Source organism: Narcine bancroftii, chromosome 8, assembly GCF_036971445.1.
Source record: "Narcine bancroftii isolate sNarBan1 chromosome 8, sNarBan1.hap1, whole genome shotgun sequence".
NCBI classification, from domain to species: domain Eukaryota; kingdom Metazoa; phylum Chordata; class Chondrichthyes; order Torpediniformes; family Narcinidae; genus Narcine; species Narcine bancroftii.
Genome location: NC_091476.1, coordinates 25,249,509 through 25,271,908, shown reverse-complemented (window position 1 = coordinate 25,271,908; position 22,400 = coordinate 25,249,509). Strand labels below are relative to the sequence as shown.

The following is a 22,400-nucleotide window of genomic DNA, read 5'->3' as shown; positions in this document are numbered from 1 at the left end:
TCACTTACGCAGTGACCTTCGATGCTGCTGTACTGAGGCTGCTACAGGGAGAGAGAACCCTTTAACTCTGAGACAACTTCCTAAGATGCCTAGCAGCAAAGATGCACCAGCTGTGTTGTCTGCAGCCAGTTAATGGTAGGATCCCTGCAGGTCTCATTTTAATGTGACAGTCAGGATGAAAAGGACACTAACAATTTTTTGAAGGTAATTTTTTTCCCATTTTGTGATTTTTTTGGGGGGGGTCTGCTAATTGGGAGCTACCACTGAACACAGCTTTTTAGTGAACCATTCAAGGGTGAAATCCAATTACTAGTCATATGGCTCTATTTGTGATTTCATGTGATTCCAGGCTCTAATGTGTACACGGGCTCCCAAGTTACAAATGATCTCAGAAATCTGGCTTTACTGCAAATTCTAAACAATATGAAAGCAACTTTCCAATTAATAATAACAATAAAATGTTTGGTGCTTACTAATGACTGGTTACAGTATATATTCCATTTGTTTTTGTGTGGGTGTCGTTAGGGAGATTATCCAGTGAAATGAAAGGATTATAGCAAGTGGAGTGAAATGACATGGGTTACAATAAAAATTGAATGCTTTGGTCTTACAGAGAACTCAGTTTCCGGATTGTTCTCAATAACTGTCATTTTGTAACCTGGGGACTCCCTGTGCTTGCTTAACAAAACGTCCAAAACTAGTTTTGGACATTTAATGCAAGAAGAATACTTCCCTTCTTCTTTGGAATGCTGATCAAAGACAAAACTTACTTAATTGATTTACAAGGTGAGAGGTGAAATTTTGGAAACAGGTGAAGATCATGTTCCACGCTGTGCTTGGAACACCTGCACTGCAAGAATGACAGCATTTCCGTTTGCCTTTTATGGTCGTCATCCTTCAGCTCATTCTTGGAAAGGTGGATGCTACAATCAAGTGCAGGTCCAAGCTCAAAACTAAGTTTTGAAGTGCATCAAAGAATAAAGATACATTCATTCAAACTGTTGCCATGCTGGGTTACTTTTCTGACATGTATTCACTCCCTCCTTTGCCAAACATCCTTCTTTGCAATATATAAACTGTCTGGGTTTTCTGTACCAGTCTATTTTGAGGAAAAAACAAACTCTATTACTTATTGAATGTAATTTTTTTATGAGGAAATCTATTTGAAAGAACTTGTATTGAACTCTAAATGTTTCATTCTCTTAGTTAATGATTGAATAAAAATAGAAGGAAAAGACAAATGTATTTGATACACTGATTAGCAAATTTTCAAGTGAGATAATAAAGAATGGAAGTGATGTTCTGGGCTCTATAATCTCACAATCCTAACATGGCTGATACAGTAAAAGTCCCAAACTCTGGATGCCAGAAATCTGGACCACTGAAGAATCCGGACTTTTCTAAAACTCTCAAACTTTAAAAATTTTGCAGGCTTTCGTGTGTGTGTGTGCATGCATGCAAAGGCTCCATAAATGTGTAGAGGCAACCATATATAGCCTATGTATTTAAAAACCCATAATAATGGATCCTAAAGTGGATAAACTTTGTGGTGTGAAGGGAAAGAAGAACATGTTGAAATTAAGTGACAAACTTGAAACTAGAATGTGGTGTGACCAATACTGTTCTAATGGAAACATACATCGGAGAGTCTACAATTTACAATATAAAAAAAAGCTGCAGAAAAGTCCATGGAGGCAGGTATTAAATTTGTGGAATGGAAACATAGCTCCAGTCTTCAAGACATCATGCACACGGTGCAGAATAATCTTATCTCAAATAAATTATAAAGTCTTAAGCAAGATAATATACAAAAGTATTTAAAGAAAGCAAAAGAAGTGTGAAATAGTGCTGCAGATCACTTGAAACTGCAAGAGTTTCATCCACAAGCCGAGCAGATTTATTCCTCCTTAAATTTGAATTTTAAAAGTACTGCCAGAAAACTCCGAAAATCTGGACTGAGCCAATCCCCGCCTGAGCAGTCCAGATTTCCTGGCTTTCTACCATTTTTTGGTTACGGAATGGATGCAGGTCAGTGGGACTAGTAGAAAGATGTTTCGGCACAGACTAGAAGAGTCGAATGGCATATTTTCTGTGCTGTAGGGTTCTATGAAGGAGCGATGGCAAATTGCATCTGGAATGATGTTGTAAATGTACAAGTTCAAGGGACATCACCAATATGAAAGCCCTGAGGAATGTTAGTGTTTTGGAAAATAATACGGTGTCACATCATGTCATGTCATAGGTATTTCCTACTCCCTGAAGATAATTAGCACAAGATCTGACCACAGATTGCATGAGTTATTTCAAAGACTTGGTAGGAATGTTGGCAAAAAATGGACCTGGGAGGATAGCAGTGGTTTTAAATCCACTGTCTGACACTCCAAACGAGTGTGAATTATTACATGCTTTGTGTTTCGCAATAAATGAAAAAAATGTGTAAGTCTGTTACTATACAATCGGATATTTGGGCGGGTGTCCCTAATTTTAATTTTTCATCTTTCACAGCAGTTATTTTCATTGATCTTGACAGTAAATGGGAGAGGTTCAGAAATTCCCAGATGCAATGTTCCCCAAAGTTCTTTATTTTCCTCAGATTACAGCAGTAATAAGAATCTTATGTAAATTGGGTTTGGGCTGTTTCAATACAATCCTAATAGGTCAGCACATAAAAGAGCACTATTTTCTATGTGAGATTTAGAGGGATTGACCACACCTTCCAGTTAAAATCAAAGAACAGGAGTTAAAGTCCAGTCTGTGCATTCACTGCCATTTTACTGCCCAGACCTCCTCTTGCTCACTTTAGTCAGATCAGAGCAACATAAGTGCTTGTAAATCAGGCTTCTGCGATGTACATAAAAGCACAAATTGTTCTAAACATCTGCTGGGGGAGCAGTATTTTCTCAGAGAAATTTGGACAAATAAATCTTGCCGGAATGCTGCAGCCTTATTTTAATTTATACATACAGCATGGTAACAGACCCTTTCGGCCCATGAGCCCGTGCCACCCAATTACACCCAAATGACCACAACTCGTTGGATGTTTTGAACAGTGGGAAGAAAATGGAGCCCCCGGGGAAAACCCACGTAGACACAGGGAGAGCGTACAAACTCTTTACAGACAGCGCGGGATTCAAAACCCAGTCCCAATTGCTGGCGCTGAAACAGTATGGCCCTGACTGCTAAATTAACTGTGCCATCCCTATGTTAACCAGGCCATCCCCTATGATAACCATGCCACACCACCATGTACATAATTAAAAATTCGACAGCCAGTAAAACCATGTACATAATTAAAAATTCGGCAGCCAGTAAAACATACTTTGGAGAGTGTCACTGAATTATATCTAAAGAAAGATATAGCATAGAAGCAGCTCACTGAGTTCACTTCAGCACTCACCCATTCATCCTATATTTATTCTCTTTTTTATTTTCCCCACATTTAAAAAAACTTTCCCTTGTTTTGTTCTTTTTACTACTCACCTACATACAGGTGGTTGCAGGATAAACATGTAAACGTCATCTAGATAACACCCAAGATCAAGAATAAACCTGGGTCTCTTGTACTGGGAGATGGCAGCTCTACCAACAGTGCACAGTGCCGTCCTAACCAATACCATGAGGATGTACATAATATCTGCTTCACAATATTATCAGATTACGGGCAGCAATTACAGAGTCAACGACCTGAGTTCAAATCCAGCAATGTCTGTAAGGAATTTGTACGTTCTCCCCATGACCTGCGTGGGTTTAACCCAGGTGCTCCAGTTTCCCCACCCTCCAAAACATATGGGGTTGTAGGTTAATTGGACGACACATTTCAATGGTCAGAATTGGCTTCCATTATGTTGTAAGTATTAAAAAAAATGAAAGATATCTTATACTGTATGATCAAAATATTTTTCACCATTACCATACACATGGTATTCTGACAATCACTTATTGGAAACCACAGAAAACAGCAAAGAAATAGCAACTAAATACATTATGGCAGTGATGTTGTCTAAAATATGCATACTGGTACCATGCTTTGACATGGCTAAGTAGATTATTTTACATCTTTTTTAGTGGGCAAAGGTAGGGAGAGTTTAACATCCTCAATAATGCTCAGGGGTGGTGGGGGGGTGGTGGGGGGGTGGGGGGGGGGGTTTAGCCAGGACATTCATGCTCATCGGTGGCAAGAAATTTCACTTCTAAATGCATTCTACTGAGCTATGATTGGTATTCAGATTAAAAAAAAACTCGAGGTAAATTACCTCCTCTGTTCCTATGCTTCTAAATGGATGCTGAAGTCTCTCTGAGGCATAAATTCTGCAGACAACATTGAAATAGATACTTCTGTGTGTACAGCTTCTTTCATTTCGCTAAAATATCCCTAGGCACTTCACAAGAAATGTTGTTAAACAGAGTACAACAATGATCTACACAAGGGGACCTTGAGGCAAATCATCAAAAGTTGTTACTTTTAACAATTGTTTTAAAGAAAAACTGATTATTAGAATGGCAAAGGTGTTTGGGAACTGTGATCCGGGCAGCTGAGGGTGCAGCCAATAATCAGTTCTAATGAAGGGTCATCAGCCTGTAACATTATCTCTACATATGTAAATCACAATCCTGGAGCAACTCAGCAGGTTAAACAGTGTCAAGCTATATAAAGTGCACTGTTTGACATGTTGACTCTGGCATTCCGTTTTTACTTCAACCACGGTGTCTGCAGACTTTCATGCTTTACTCTTATCTGTATCTGTCTCCATGAAAGCTGCCTGTCCTAATGAATACTTCAGGAAGTTCCTATTTATTTCAGAAATTCAGTGTCTGCGGTTGTTTTTTTATTCCTTTTTGGCTTGAGGAGGAGAATAAAAATGTTGAATGGTCATAGCTGGTTCTGTACGTCTTCAGCTGTTAGAAGATATATCTGTAATCAAGGAATCACAGCAGATATTTTACTTAGAGCAAGGTGTCAAAACAGCAAAGAAATGGTGACCAGATATATAGAACACTACTACAGCACAGTACAGGCCCTTCGGCCCTCAATGTTGTGCCAACTCATATATTCCTTAAAAAATGTACTAAACCCTCCCTACCCCATAACCCTCTATTTTTCTTTCATCCATGTGCTTGATTCTCTTCGATCCCCCAAATGTTTGTCTCCACCACCAACCCTGCCAAGGCATTCCAGGCACCCACAACTCCCAGTTTGTGTTAGTGTTGGCTGAAGGGTGAATCTTAGCCAGAATACCAAAGGGGAATTCTCTGAACAGAAAATGTGAGGCAACGGAAAGATTTGAAGGTGGGTGGGAATGAAATAAAAAGGTCACATTGATCCATCAAGGGTCAACTTTCTCAGCTGGTGGTGGGTGTGAGGTAAGGAGACTTTATGCGAATTTGGCTAGGAACAGCAGAGTTTTTGATGACGTCACGTTCATGAGGAAGAGGCCAACTGTACATTCATTGAAATAAATAAATCCAGAGGTATCAAACACCATGAGATCTTCAGCAACAGATGAGCAGAGACAGGACCACAATCTGAAAGGAGATTTAGTCCCTCTGAGAGAAGAAGTAGTGAGCAGAAAAATACCCTTATATTCACATTGCCATTGAAGAGAAAGTCTTTTAAGAACTGCAACCCTAAAATTTCCATATCTTGGTGAAAATAGTCTCTTGTCAAGTGTAGAATCGTAGAAAGTTAGGGCACAGAAGATTAGGGCACAATGGTTTACCTTATTTTGTCTCTGTTCAGTAACAGATGCTATGCAGACTATAAATACTGTGTCCATTTTTAAAGTAAATGACATTAAATAGATTATTTTGAACCAATTTGCTGGAGAATTTCTTATTTGCATATCTCTTTGTGATTGAATGCTTCATTCAACACTGCCTAGACTTATCATCAGTCAACTTCACTGTGCTGATCCTGTTATTGTTTAACCGGTTCAACCAGTTCCTAGGTTTTAACCAAACTTTGCTTCCTGACTTGAGGTTTGCAAATCTGGGCTGAAGCTTTCAATCCTGCTTCGAGATCTCACAAATTGGTCTGCTCTCTCTCAGAGCTGATTTATCACACCTCCTGCATATAAAATTATGCAGGAATACATTGAAAGGTATCCCCACCAACCCAACACTCTATCATCACACTGTTTCTTTGATGTGATTAGAATACCATACTCTGACAGTTGATTTTCAATGCCCCATATGGATTCCACTCTACTATACACTCCCACTAAAGGTCCTCTGAATTCTTAATTCTGGATTCTTACTGTTTTCTCCTACATTCCCTGTTCACCTCTGTACCCTGTCTCTCTCTTCCCTGTGCAGTAAGTGAGCAGGGGACCATGCTAAGCTAAGAGCAAACCCCTGCCGCCCGGCTCTCCCATCCATCCTGCTCACGAACGTCTGCTCCCTGGTGAATAAAATGGCTGACATCCGACTCCAGAGGCCCACGCGGTGCGAATACAGGGAGTGCTGTGCTCTGGTCTTCACTGAAATGTGGCTCAGTGACAGGTTCCCGGATGCTGCAATTCAACTGGATGGGCTCACTTTATTTCAGGCTGACAGAGATGTTGCTCTATGTGGAAAAGCCCATGGCGGATGCCTGTGCATTTACATCAACACAGAATGGTGTAAGTATTCGGTACGAGTCTCCGGTCACTGCTCAATGCTGGTGGAATTTGAGACTGTCAGATGCAGACCATTTGACCTCCCATGGGAATTCACCACAGTCCTCCTAGCAGGTGTGTATATATTTCCCCACCTCCCAGTGCAAATGCTAAGGAGGTGATCTGGGAACTGTATGAGATGATAAACTAACTGCAGACCACACACGCTGATGGATTGATCATCATCGCTGGGGACTTCATACAGGTGAAGCTCAAGTCAGGGCTACCTAAGTTCCATCAGAATGTGGACTTTCCACCCTTCAGAATCATTCTCCTTACCACACTTCGTCTTCTTTACATATCCCATCAACCTTCCTATCTTTCTGCCACCATTTCAGATTTGACGAGCTCTTGGGTGAGCCATTAGTTTCCTTTGGCGTCTTTTTGAATTCACCAATAGATCCATTAAAACACTTCTGGAAGCACCAATCCTGAATGTCCCAACACTTCAGAGCAAATAAAGAATTGGTGGAGGAACTCAGCCGGGTCATTCAGCATCCACGGTCGAAGTGGTCAGTTAATGTTTTGGGACTGGACTCTTCTTTAAGACTGAAAGTATGAAGGTGATATTACATATATAAATGGGCCAAGAGGTGAAAGGAATAGGACAGAAGATGAAAGAGTTGGAGAGACAGGTAGAGGGAGAGACCACTCAGAAGATTTGGGGAAGAAAAGTTAGTGAAAGGAGGAAAAAAATAAATGGGTAATGAAGAGATGAAAATTGTGCTTTTCATGCTGCAGTTAGCTTAGTGGCTAGTGCAATGGTATTACAGCACTAACTGTAAGATTAGTTTTTACATTCTCCCCGTGTCTGCATGGATTTCCTCCGGGGGCTCCAATTTCCACCCACATTCCAAAGAGATAGTTGGTTAATCACATGGCCATAATTTGGCAGCATGAGCTCGTGAGCCGTAAGGGCCTGTCACAGTGCCTTTATCTCTAAATTAAAGACTTACACAAGTGAAACAATAATTAGATTAGCATCCTAGTCCAGGGTCCCAATCTGAAACGTCAACCATCCCTTTGCCTCCGCAGGCTTGACCTATCGGTTCACCGGCCGTTTGCTTCTTGTTCTCATGTATCAGATTATCTTCATTAATATTGCAAATATTCTTGACAGTAATTCTTGGAATTGAAATAACATCCATTACATAGTATCATGTGTCTGATGAAATAGTGGACACATGCATTACTTCAATTACGTTAATTTATATGGTTAGAATATTGTAATATTTACACATTTAATTAGATAAATAATATTTCTGAAGGAGCCCAAATATATTCACCTTTCAATGAAAGCAGGAATCATCCTGCTTTTATCTCTTATTAGTAACCTTCTGGTCAAAATGTAATTTTAGAGATTGTAAGATTTTGTATTTTTAACTTAAACTGCCTTTCGTTATCCTTGTTATGGCCTTCCAGTAACTAACAAAGGTTTTTACCATAACCTGCGTGACATTTTAAGTTTCAAAATGGTGAAGCAATTCTGAGCACCTACAAATTAATTCACATCTTGGAGATGAGTTACTGTAAAAGCATCCACCTAAAAATGCCCTTTGCTTACAATTTTTTTGGAGCATTAATTATAGTGAAGGCCCGATAATCTTCATTGTAAGTGATAGGAGGAACGTTAAACCTTTGTTCAGCATCTAGAATGTTCACAAGTTGTCAATAATCACACAGTAAATGATAATTGTGCATTTAGGAAAAAATGCCCCTGGAATGCAGTATAACTGGCCAGGGGACTTGCACAATACATCTTCCCAATGAGTTAACAATCAATACAGTTTACTTGTAATAATTGTGATGAGAATTTATTTATATTTCATGTTAAAATTGAAAATCTGCACTTTAAAAAAATCCTTAATTATGTACCCATTGTGCTGTCATTGCAGTAGTGCCCAAGTCAAACAGACATCATGTTTCATCCATGTCAGAATTTTCCTGTTGACATTTGTAGAATTACATCATTATATGTGTGAAGCTACTGTTAGAATGGGTGATGAGGCGAAGGCTGGGAATTAATCCATGCTGTCCAGGCATTGAACATTGTTAGACATCCCCAGGACTTCTCCAGGCTAGACATTTGTAGCGTGAATAAAAGCTCTCATGACTGGAGGGAGAACAAAAACTTTTATTAGCTAAAACTAAGGGTAGGGTCTCAGAATGGTTTTGGGTTGAGGCGGGAAGCCAGGGTTATAGGTGAGCAGATGGGGGCAGAGCCAGGAGGCAGGGCCAGCCATCAGCACAACACCCTACCAGTCAATCCCAGTTCACTGCAACATTGTACACCTGGAATGCATGCATTTTATGGTTGTTACATTACAGACACAAAAACCTGTTCTGGGTCAACTGCTCCAAATGTTAGCAGCATCTGTAATCAAAAGAGTTCACGGGAGTGACTTGGATTAGAAGTGGAGGAATTATTACCATTATATCAGTAGTCAGAAAAGTGGTTTTACTATCTCTTTCACAAAGGTTCAAATACACCTCATCAAGTAAAAGCCACGAAACCCCGAATTGTGCCTTGATCTCCACCTACAACCATCCGATCCCCACACCACCACCAAATGCCTACTCAAATTCTAACTACCCCATCCCACTGGCCCCTTAACTAATCACAGGATTATTGATGCTCCTACTCCCTACCACTAGTCTTTATCTTTTACCCCACTCATTACTTTGTACATTTCATCCAACTGTTAATCCAACCTGATCCAAGGTACTCACCAGGTCAGTGTTTGCGTGTCCTCTCTCCCCTTCAATTCCCTTCGACCTGGGGTGGGTCACAGGCATTATTATCTTCATTACCTTCAGGTTGTTCTTGTAGTGGTTAGTAGTAGTGGGTCTTGGATTGAAATTGTTGTTTGCTTCCTGCACAGTCACCATGAAGGCACATGAGAATTTCCTTGTAATGTGGGCCAAAAAGTATCATGCTTTTTGCACTCTATGTGATTGAATGCAAATGGAAAATTGATGAGTGAAATGATAGTGGCACAAAGCATTCAATATAAAAGCAAGGCACTTGAATTGTAGTTAAACAAGAAAGTCTGTAGATGCTGGGGTTGAGTGCAATACAAAAATGTGCTGGAGAAACTCAACTGATAATGCAACAGCATTCATAGGGAGTTAATCAACATTTCAGGCCTGGGTCCTTTGTAGGTATAAGAGAAAGTGGACAGGCACCTGAATAAAAAAGTCAGGAAAGAGAGAAGGGAGGAATGGGAAGGGAGAGGAGCGTAAACCAAGAGCTATAAGGGTAGGAGTAAGCTATGATGGGGGAGAGGGCTGAGGGTAACTCTCTGATTGGAGAAGGAAGGAGAAAGTGTTGGAGGAAAGAAGATATAGGGGAGAGAGAGAAAGAAACGGGAGAGTGGGTTAAAAGAAATTGGAGAAGTTCGTATTAATTCATTTTTCAAAACAAAAGGTGGTGCCTTACAGCGGTGACTCTTTGCTTCAGATATTGTCATTCTGAACTATTACACTTGAATGGACAGCCGCAGAAACCAACATACCAGTAAGAAATGATGTATTAAGGGTATAGGTAGACGAGCAATTGTTGGGAACGGCAAATTCCGATGGACTGCAGGTGATTCAAACCACTTGGTTGCAGGGGGGGTTTACAGGTTAAACTAAGACGCCAAGCCCTTGGGCCTCTACCTCCTACCATCCTCCTGGCCAACCTCCAATCTTTAGAAAATAAACTGGATGAACACAGAGACAGATTTCTGCAGCAGAAGGACATCAGAGATTGCTGTGTGATGTGCTTCACTGATACATGGCTGAATGAGGGCATTCCGGACACAAGGCTACAGTCCAAGGTGTTCACCCTCCGCCATGCAGACTGGGCACTGGCATCAGATAAAAGCAGAAGAGGCAGAGTTTGCAACATCATCAATTCATCGTGGTGCACAAACATGAAGGTTATGTCGCAGTCCTGTTCCCTGACCTGGAACATCTGGTGATAGAGTTGGCTGAAAGTTGGGGGGGGGGGGGGGGGGGGTGGGGTTCTCTTTCTTCTTTTCTTTTTTTTTCTTTTTTTTCTTTTTTTTTCTTTTTTTATATATATATATAAAAAATGTTCATGTTTAATTGCTGTATATGTCATATATTATTTTTTGAACGAATAAATAAAGTTTAAAAAAAAGAGTTGTTCGTTCTATCTGCTGAGGGAGTTCATTGCCATGATCCTAGTCGCTGTGTACATTCTGACCTAGGTTAACATCAGTCTGGCACTGGAGGAGCTGAGCACTGTGATCAGGAGCCAAGAGACAGCGCACCCTGGTGCCTTCCCGATCATTGGAGGGAACTTAACCAGGCCAGCCTGAAGAAGTCTTTAACTAACTATCATCAACCAGGAGAATGAACACACTTGACCACTGCTACACTTCCATCAAGAATGCTTACCAAGGACGAGTAAACTTGATAAAATGGGGCTTAAAAATAAATGGTCTGGGCGATTGCCATTATATAATAATCAACTTGTTCCTTTTACGGTCTCCAATATCACTTTGAAACAATAGGAAAGGAAAGGAATAAAAAATTTATCTGATTGTTTTTTTGAAGGACATTTTTGTTCTTTTGAGGATTTACAAAATAAATTTGGTATTAGTGGAAATTCTGTATTTGTGTATTATCAGTTAAGATCATTTGTAAAACAAATATGTGGTCGTCAAATGACTTTATTGCCTGAAACTAGTTTTGAGAAATATGTACTTTCAATACCAGAAGAGGGGTATATATCTGATTTGTATTGTATTTTACAAGAAATTGAAAGTAAGAAAGATTGAAAGATTGAAAGTAAGAAAAATTTTATACATCAATTATATCTAACACCAGAAAAATTTAAAAAATTTGGTCTTAGTAAGTCAGATTGTTGTTTTCGTTGTGATCAGATAGCTAGTACTTTTTTACATTCTGTCTGGTCTTGTGACCGATTGCAACAGTTTTGGAAAGGTATTCAATCTATATTTAATAGATTATATAATATTTGTGTTGTATTAGATCCTGATATATTTTTGTTAGGGAATATGCAATTATTAATTGATCTAGGATTAAATGATTATCAGATTTCTTTTATCTATTTAGCTTTAGCAGTGGCCAAGAAATGTATAGCATCTACTTGGAAAGATAGAAATATACTAACTTTGGATAGGTGGTATGAACAAAGTCTTGTTTAATTATGGAAAGGATATCTTTTTCAATTCAAGATAAGATGTCTTTTTATAAGTTGGAGCGGACTCCATTTGTTAAGTATATGCAATTAAGTTTGATTTAAGTATGTTCCTAGATGTGATATTTTAGATTTGATAAAAAAAATTTTAATTACTTTTATTTGTTATTTTTTTTTCTCTGTGTGTGTTTTTTTTAATATATAATATTATAATTTTACTAATCCTTCACTCTTTATTTTGGGGGAGGAGAAGGGTGGGTTTTTTTTATATAGATTTTTTTTTAGTTCTTGTATATGTGGGGGGGGTTAGGTTGAATTAAGCTAGGTTATTGATGTTGTATTGTAATTATTTTATTTTATATATTTTCTTTAAATGTATTTTTTCTTTTTATTCCTGTTATAAAATCTTTAAATAAAGTTTTTTAAAAAAAAAAGAATGCTTACCAAGCCATCCCATGCCCACACTTTGGCAAGTTCGATCACGTAGTTGTACTTCAATTCCTGGCATACAAAGAGGGACTGAAGACTACAGAACAGAGGTGAAGATGGTCAATGTATGGGCAAGGGAGGTGGAGTAGTGCCTGTAGGATTGTGTGAATCAGTGGACTAGACCATATTCTAACTTAAATGAATATGCCACAGTTGTCACCGACTTCATTAAGACCTGAAAGGATGAGCGTGTGCCCATGCGCACATACCCTAAGTACCCCAATCAAAAGCTGTCGATGAATCAAAAGATTTGCAACCTGCTGAATTAAAACCAGATATAAATTAGTGCAATATATTTTCTTACATCAGTTATACCTCACACCACAAAAATTACATAAATCAAAATCTGATTTTTAAGAAATGCGCTTTAGATGTAGTGTAGAGGCTGGAACTTTCGTCCTCTCCACCTGGCTATGTACAAAGGTAAAGCCTTTTTTGGGTGAATTTGAGGGATATTCTTAAGAAAATTACAAAAGTGGATATTCGACAAGATCCAGAAGTGTATCTTCTGAGAGACGTTGGGAACATGAGTTTTAAGTTATCAAAACACCAAATTTCTTTTGTGAAGGTCACCTTAGCTGCAGCCAGTGTACAGTGATTTCATTGAAGTCTGATTCTCAGTTAATCATCTTACAATATAAGGAAAAATTATGACACATTTGTGAAAATATGAAAACCTTATTTGAATTATACTGGCACCCAGTTTGAATAAATCCCCCAACTTACAAAGAAGATGAAGATCGTGTTTGTGTTTTTTTAAATGAAGATAGGTAGTTAATTGATTCTGTGTTTATTTAAGTTTATTGATTGCTTCCTCAATCGTATAGGGAAGGGAAGTAAGGGGATGGGATTAATACATACTCTGTGAGTGAGTGTGTGTGTGTGTGTGTGTGTGTGTGTGTGTGTGTGTGTGTGTGTGTGTGTGTGTGTGTGTGTGTGTGTGTGTGTGTGTGTGTGTGTGGTATTTAATATATATTATATACATCAAGTTGGTTTGTTTATGGCTTGCTGAGTCGGTAAAAATAAAAAATAAAATATGCTTCATAGCTTGATGAGTTATTAAATTTGTCATTTGTTATTATATTATGTATAGAAATCTCTTGGTGCCTGCCACATTGACCACCGCCAGTGGGCTGATATCACCTCCAACCGTGCATCTTGGCGCCTCACAGTTCGGTGGGCAGCAACCTCCTTGGAAGAAGACCGTAGAACCCACCTCACTGACAAAAGACAAAGGAGGAAAAACCCAACACCCAACCCCAACCAACCAATTTTCCCTTGCAACCGCTGCAACCGTGTCTGTCTGTCCCGCATCGGACTTGTCAGCCACAAACGAGCCTGCAGCTGACGTGGACATTTACCCCTCCATAAATCTTCGTCTGCGAAGCCAAGCCAAAGAGAGAAGAGAGAGAATGTATTCCATAATTTTGTATATGCATGCTTACTTTGTTTGAAATTAATTAAAAATTTAAAAAGTAAAATTTAAATTTACTATGTTCAAGGAACAGAATCTCATCAGTGATACTGAGTCCCACAATTTCAGATAATCACTTTGCATCGAAACTGGTCTGTTCAGGTGAAAGGCTAATGAAAACAATGTTTCCACTCAATTGTCTGTTGTGCTTATAACTACCAGCATTTCCTTTTATTTCAGAGTTCCAGAATCTGCAGGGTTTTATATCTTGCAGTTTGAACATCTTTTTCTTTTTCTACTATTTTTATTCATCTTTATTTATATCTCCCTCAGACAGATCAACTGTGATAAACAAGCATTCACCACGTTTTCTTGGTCTGCAACACCATCACGTGTGTCAGTCAACATCCCCCATCTCAACCATTACCTTTCTTCTTCCCTGCCTGCACACTTCTCTCCAATTTAACATGTTTGATTTCTAACTTTTCCTCATTCTTACTAAGAACTTCTTGTTTTTATTTTGAAATTTCAGCAATCAAAAATCTAATCTTGTAAATGACCCGCAGAGACATTTTTTTCTGGTTACCAATTTGGGTGCTGACTTCAAATTTGGACTTTGGCTCTGGATTTAAACCATAGAAGGTTCTGAAAGTACCAGGGTGATCCTGCCATCAGTCACATCTTCCTCCCCTCCCTCTTTCTGCTCTCCACAGGGATTACACTCTTCGTGATCCCTATTGTATTTTCCTTTGGATGGTGGGAGGGGGAGGAAGGTGGTGGGGGGGTGGGGGAAGGTGGTGGGGGGGTGGGGGGTGTAGGGATAGATGGTCAGAGCAGATGTGCAGTAAATGGAAGAAAAATATAGTAAAGGGTTCCGTCAACACTGTCCACAATGGCCATCTCGAGCTTTCAGTTGCATGTCATTGTAATTCTCCTTCCCACTTCACACTGACTTATCTGTCCTTGCCTTTTCTATTCCTACAGTGAGAACAAACATAAATTGGAAGAACAAATCTCATCTTCCTCTTGGGTTGCTCAATGGTATGTATATTCTTTTCCAATTTCAGGTAACCCACACCTCAGGTGTTCTCTCACACACACTCACCTATTCTCCAAAGTTATTTCTCCCAATATTCATCTTTTCCATTGCATCCCCTTCTCCAGCCCTACCAAGTTCCATATGCCCATCATTCCTCCCCTTTCATTTACCTATCACCTACCAATCTCATTGTGCTCGCCCCATTCTGCTGAGTGCTGGCCACCCTTCCCCTTTCGTCTCAGTACAGATGCAAAGTCTCAACCTGAAATATTGGCTTCTACTTTTTACTTCCACTGATGCTGCTTGGCTGACTAAGTTCTTCCAATATTAGAGTCATAGGGTCATACACCATGGAAACAGACCTTTGGCCCATCTGCTTTATGATTTTTGCATTAGACTTGCTTGGATTTGGCAGTTCCCTCCAGGATATTTGATATTTGAATGGGATCCAAATTGGATGCAACACCATTATTGAATGGTTCCTCATCATGACTTGATTCATCTTTGAATGACTTGATCTTCATGAACATTTCAGACTTAGTCACCAAATTTAACCAGATAGTTCTTGGCTCCTTGTTTATCACCAATAGTTCCCACCTCCCACTTAGATGAGCTCAGCTTGCAAAGCACACTAAAGACACAGGTACGCTCGAACAGCACACTTTCAGATTAGTCACATAGTAGTACTTATGAAGTCAAATTGGGTTGAATTTTGTCCTCAGTCCTCTCTTCGTGAAGAGTTCTGAAGATGTTTACCACTCCAAAACTCTGGTGGTGTGCAGAGCTGACCTGTACTGTCCAAACAATGATTCATGCTGAGTTTTGAGTTTCTTTATTACATTTTTTTCTTGAGGGATTTCTGAAATGTGGTGGCTGAATTTTTGGCTAAAAAATGAGATCACGATTGAAACCATTCCATTTCATAAAATTAGTGAATGTGGTGGATCAAAAGTGTGAGCTATTTTCAAATATGAATGCTTCATGTAGGCTGATAGATGTGAGTTCATCTATAGTAAGCTCAGTAAGTATGCATAAACCCATGTTTTATTACTTTGGTTGGACTTTGGCTCTGGATTTAAACCATAGAAGGTTCTGAAAGTACCAGGGTGATCCTGCCATCAGTCACATCTTCCTCCCCTCCCTCTTTCTGCTCTCCACAGGGATTACACTCTTCGTGATCCCTATTGTATTTTCCTTTGGATGGTGGGAGGGGGAGGAAGGTGGTGGGGGGGTGGGGGGTGTAGGGATAGATGGTCAGAGCAGATGTGCAGTAAATGGAAGAAAAATATAGTAAAGGGTTCCGTCAACACTGTCCACAATGTCGTATCCCTTTTCTCAAAAATCTATATGTGGTCCCTTCTTAGTAATTTAATATTTTTATTTTTATTTATTTTTTGATTGTATTAAATGCTAATTAAATTTTTCCCCTTTTCCGTTTTCTTCTTCTCCCCCCTCTGTCCATTTTCTTTTCCTTGCTCTTAAGGTATGGAGGGGTTATTTCTAGGCATAATGTGCATTTTAAGGATATAATTTTTTTGTATATTTGTATATATTCATATATGCATTCTTTGAGTCCTTCTTTCTGTGTGTGTATATAATTTTCTTAAAAATTAAATAAAATATTTTAAAAATCTCTACATAGTCTATGAAATGATCTGGAAGACCAAACCTATGATGCAAAGGAGTTATTTTTGTGGTTTATTTCTAAACTTTAGCAAATACTGTTGATTTGACCTCTGTTCAAGTGACGGCCAGTAAACAAAGCTTTTTATATTGGTGTTCATACTAGCTATTCCTATGTGTTCAGCTACAATCTTTTCTCTTAGTAGAGAAGGAATTATCACTGACCTCACTTGAAACACCCTGAGTCACATGACAACTAATTACAAAGATTTTGGAATAGGTTCACTTCCTCAGCTGTTCACTAGTCAAATTCTGTCTCATATATCAATGTTTGTTCATGACCCTATTTGTTTATGACCCTATTTAGAGATAGTTTGATAAAATTCCTCACCAACAGGATTTAACATGTAGAACATCAAAATTCAAGGTTCTGCATGGATTGTCTGTTCTTGATTCTGTCATCATATTGTGAAAAGTGGATTGCTTCCTTAGAACATCAAAATAAATGTTGCTGATTTGGGTCTTAATTATCACTTAGCAGTTTTTGACCTTGGTAAAAGATCTGCTGAATTTAAAAAAAGATGATGAGATTTCTTGATTCCAATCATTATTCCAAATGTTTCCTTCTTGATTTGTTCCTAAGACTCCTTGTAGGAGATTACGAAGTGAAGGTGATAGGTTTTTCTTGACCCTCCCCCCCCCACCTCATCTATCCTATGATTGTTATAGGACCTGCACCGTAATACATCCCATGTCAACTGCACTTGTGCATAGGATCATAATGAAAAGGAGAACTTTGCTTGCCATCTTTTTCTTCTATTCATTATTTACACTTTTTCCCCACTCATTACTCCACATTTATATCACATTGTTTTTCAACATTTGATTCAATGCTCCAAACATAAGATCTGGAAGGAATTGCATGTGACACTGCACTATGTATAGGAATGACACAGCTCTGCTATATTTTCAGGCTTTAATGCATTGGTGATTCCTCTATTTTGTTCATCAACACTTGTAGGCCATTGATAGCAATCTTCAATCCAAAGTGCAATATTCCCCACAGCAAAAGTATACATTTACCTTGCTTCAACTTCATGTTATCTCCTGAATACATTTCCTCCAAAATCAGAATTTTCTTCTTCTGACTTTGGAGCATTTTGATTACACTGCAGATGATGAATTCCTTGTTGGATGTTGTACACTGTGGCTTGGAAAATCTCGGGCAAAGGCTTGTCCCTATATGGTAACTTTGCATGCAAGTCAAGATTTTGTGCATTTGACTGGTCGTTGAAGAAATTCCAAGACGACTTAGAACATTGGAAAGACTTACCACTAACACTGATAGGAAGGGTAAATTGTATTAAAATGAATATCATCCCAAGGATACAATACCTATTTCAATCATTACCAATTCACCTAACAGAGAAATTCTTCAAGGAGCTAAAGAAAATAATAAGGAAATTCTTATGGAAAGGGGGGAAACCGAGGATAACACTAGATAAATTAACAAAATGGTACAAACAAGGAGGCTTACAACTACCAAACTTTAAGAATTATTATAGAGCAGCACAATTAAGATACCTATCAGATTTTTATCAAACAAGGGAAAAACCAGATTGGATCAGATTAGAGCTAGATAAAATAGGGGAGAAGGTACCTGAACATATACTATATAAGTGGAATGAAAAGCTGGTGCAACATAGGAATTCACCAGTACTGCACCATCTGCTCAACATTTGGAAGAAGATTCACGTAGAAAGGAATAAAACAAATTATCAACTACCAAGACTAATATTGACGCAAAATCAACTAATCCCTTTCATAATAGATAACCTCTCCTTTAGAGAATGGGAGAGAAAAGGGATCAAAAGAGTACTGAATCTTTTTGATGGCATTCAGTTGTATACAAGCACAGAGCACATCCAGTTTTGTGATCATGATGAATCAGCTGCTCTTAGTCATCTGCAGCTTGATGTTGTGTTTCCACATAAATGCATCATGTTGTCTCCCTTAGGTCTTCTCATTCCAGGCAGTTTTTGAAAGCACATTGTTTTTCTTGAGCCTGTCTCATTCCTTTCAACTTAACTCTTGGGGATTGGCTTGCATCTGGACTGATCTAGTTGTGTGCATTGCACCATATTTCTCCTATTACTACATGTATCAATCCTAACTTTTTCCACAGAATGTCAAGGTGTGATTAGTGCTGAAAATATTCTTCAAATCTGGTTTGAGTTGTCTCAGCCATACCTCACCGTTAAGGACACCCTCTTTGCATTGTTTCACACTCTGCTGTCTGGTATTCCATTTGCCCTAATATGTGTACAACCTCACCAATTTGATGATACTTTTCATAAATGGTGTCTGGCTACATAAATAAAATTCTTTTATCAAACAGTCTGCATTGATATACATTCACATTTCAAGACAATCTCTTTGCTACTTTTACTGATTGTGGAAGAGATGTTTCTATTTCAGCACCTTATTTTCTGAAGACCTTGTCATCTCAAATCGTCAATGAAATTGTAGAATTAATTTAACTGTGTGCTCTTTGCATGGCTTTCAGCAAAAGAAATAGTACAGTATAAACAGTACATTAGTATTAGTTGAAAATATCATGTAAGGAGATTTGTGTAGAGCATATACAGGAGGTTACAGTAGGCGGCATGGTTAGTGTAGAGCAGTGGTTTTCAAATTGCCCCCCTAAACTCACATTCCACTTCAAGCAATCCCTATGCCATAGGTGCTCTGTGATTGGTAAGGGATTGCTTAAGGTGGCATATGAGTGGGAAGGGAAGATTGAGAATCACTGCTCTAGACCCAATTGTTACTGAAATATTTTGCTTGATAAAAATTGCCATTGGCCCATTTCCTTTGGAGTTAGGAAACCGTGCACATAACGAGTCAATGAGGTACGATTAAAACACTGGTTTTCAAACCTTTCTCTTTCCACTCACATACCACCTTAAGCAATCCCTTACTATTCACAGACCGCTTATGGCACAGGGGTTGCTTAAGGTGGAATGGTAGTTGAGGGGGGCAGTTTGAACACCACTGGTGTAGTGGTTAGCGCAATGCTGTTACAGTGCCTTTGACCCAGGTTAGAATCCAACGCTGTCTGGAAGGAGCTTGTTCCCATGTCTGCTTAGGTTTCCTCCAGGTGCTCCAGTTTCCTCCCACCCTTCAAAATGCACTGGGGCTGTAAGTTAATTGGGATATTTGAGCATCACCGGCTTGTGGACTTGAAGGCCCCATTACCATGCTGTATGTCTAAATTTAGATTGAATGTAATTCAATTCTCATTCATCTGCTATTTGCAGCCACATTGGTTTTCTTTATCCATTGTGGGGGGTTGCCACATTCAAACTAGACCCTGACTTTTTAATTTTAGCCATGATTTTATTTGGGATGGAGCTCAATGTAATTCAATTTAAGTTTACACCAGTTGGGCTGGCTGAATGCCTGGTTCCGGGTAATTTTAAATAAGAATTCCCAACTTTTAATGAGTCTGACTCAATTGACAGTACAAAAATCAAGCAAACCTTTAAAAGGCAGGTAATACATTCATATTTAGTCAAGAATACTTGTCTGTTTTTAGTTCTTGCGCACTGTGTGAATTTCCAAAATAGTGAACAATTTAGTTTCCTGGAGTTCAACAGTTATGAGGGAAAATAAATAAATGAGCAGAAACCATTATGCAATGAATGAATCGAATGTTTCAGATTTTTTTATATTATCTTTTGACTTGTTTTGTCAACAGACCAAAACTTTTAAATGCCAATCAATTAAGAACATACATAGCACAGTCTAAACATGCTTCTTTGTGCAGCAGGATTAGCTTGGCTCCCTAGTTTATTCAGGTGTCCTAGAAACACTACAACCTGCTGACAAAAGCTGAACAAGTGAATGAAAAGGATAGATAGCATGTCTGCTGATATAGAAGGAGCAAGGTTTCTGGGAAATAGCTCATGCTTAGAAAATAATGCTTCATATCATCAAACACATTGAAAGGCTACAATTAAAGGCCTTGAATTATAGTTTAAAGATTAGTGTGCAAACACTTAATGGATTGAAATGAAATTCCTTTGTTCATGATTTCAAATGATCTACTCATTTAAAATCTTGTAATCGCTCCATCAAAAAGGAGGACAAATGAATAGAATAAAGAATAGTTTGAAGCCATATGGGGTGATTTTAAATCAATAGGATCGGAGGAAGCAAGGTTGAAATTGAAATGACTACTTGAAGCCTCCAGCCTTGCTCCCATTAAGCGGCTCTTTGCAGCCACATTCGTTATCTTTATCTGTTGTGGTGGTTCAAGTGGCAGAACTGTTTGCCACGTTCAAACAAGGTCCCTGACCTTATAATTTTAGCCATGTTTTTATTTGGGATGGTGCTTTATGAATTTCTTAATTTAATGCCATTGATTGAATTTTGGACGATCTCAATGTGTAGTTCAGGTAAATATTGTGTTACTTGGGATGGGGAAATTATATTCCTAGAAAATGGTCCATGTCATAATTTCCCATAATGCACAGCCATGACATCTATGCATGTGCCAAAAGTCTGTTTAAAAAATATTTTAGTTACTTTCTTCATGTAAATTTCTAGAGCAAATTCTTATTTGATATCTCTGATTTTTGGATAGTGATTCATTAATTCCATGGGGACAAATTTCCTTTACACTAACTATTGTAATGTAGAGGTCACTTATATTGTTTACTTAGAGCTCACGTGTACAATTTCAAGGTGGATACTCTTGTACAGCACATGGACAAATGGCTGGTTTCTGTTCTGTGAACCATTGTAATTCAATCAGACGAAAGAAGAAAGTCAATTTGTCAGAAGCACACTCTCTCTGAAGTATTTGTTAAATTCATTGATACATTGGAGCTGATGGATCTTTAGTTTAAATTTTAAATTTTGACATGTAGCATGGTAGCAGGCCATTTCGGCCCATGAACCCATGCCACCCAATTACATCCAATTGACCTACAAACTCCTTGAAACAGTTCAGGATTCAATCCCAAATACAGGCATTTTAACAGTGTTGCGCTAACTGCTACACCAACAGGCCACCTAGTTCTGGAATTGTTTTTACTTAAAAATATCCTTCTGCACCTGGACTTTAGCTGCAATGACACTTTTCTCCAAATGACCATCTCAAAATCCAGATCTCTGTACATTTTGGCAGAAGTCTGAAATTGAAATTTATTCTTCCAAGAGTTACCAATGGAGGTGTGACCTCTGAGGCAGTGTGCACTACCTCTTCATTCAGAGAGTGGTGAGAGGTGATGAATGCAGGTTCAATTTCAACATTCAAGAGAGATTTAGACAGATGCATTAATTGGAGGGGTATGGAGGGCTCTGGTCTGGTTGAAGGTTAATAGGTCTATATTTAATAATAGTTTGGCATGAACAAGATGGACCGAAGGGCCTGTTTCTGTGCTGTAGCATTCTATGGTTTTGTGGTTCTATGTATGGTGGCTCGGGCCTAATTCCTATTGAGCTGTATCAGTGGGAGAAAAAGAATTATGGACATTTTGGGACAGAACCTTTCATTAAGACTGAAATGTCAACAATTCTCTTTTTTTCCACTGATGCAGCTCAACATGCTGAGTTCCTCTAGCGGATTTTTTTTTTGCTCTAGATTTCAAGATCTGCAATCTTTAATATCCATTGACATTGGCTTGCAACTTCCATTGAAGAATAAATGTAACTTCACAAATGAGTGCAGCACTAGATTCTGACTCAGATTCCTTTGGATTCAATTTTCTTAACCAATCTTCAGAAATAAAAACCATTAATTTCTATTTGAATCTCAGGTATTTTGTGTACATTATAAATTTGTTTGGTCATTATTTCCAAGATCCATTCTAACTCATATTTATTCACAAGATCACAAAATATAGGAGGAGAAGCAAGCCCATCAGCCCATCAAGTCTGCACTGCTATTCTAATCATGAGCTGATCCATCCTCCCACTCAGCCCTACTCCCCAGTTTTCTCC

General features: G+C 38.7%; 1 long non-coding RNA gene across 2 annotated transcripts in view; it reads right to left on the bottom strand.

The window, feature by feature from the left end:
* Positions 1–1,679: 1,679 nt before the first annotated feature.
* The window catches only part of LOC138741687 (uncharacterized), a 40,504-nt gene continuing 19,783 nt past the window's right edge, over positions 1,680–22,400 (bottom strand). Inside the window, exons 1-3 of one of the 2 annotated variants that reach the window (XR_011343663.1) lie at positions 12,525–12,641; positions 9,384–9,600; positions 1,680–4,912 (exon numbers count right to left, since the gene is read on the bottom strand). This is a non-coding gene — a long non-coding RNA (uncharacterized lncRNA). Of the gene's footprint in view, positions 4,913–9,383; positions 9,601–12,524; positions 12,642–22,400 lie in introns of those variants that run through there. The other variant, XR_011343662.1, reaches the window with a different exon arrangement.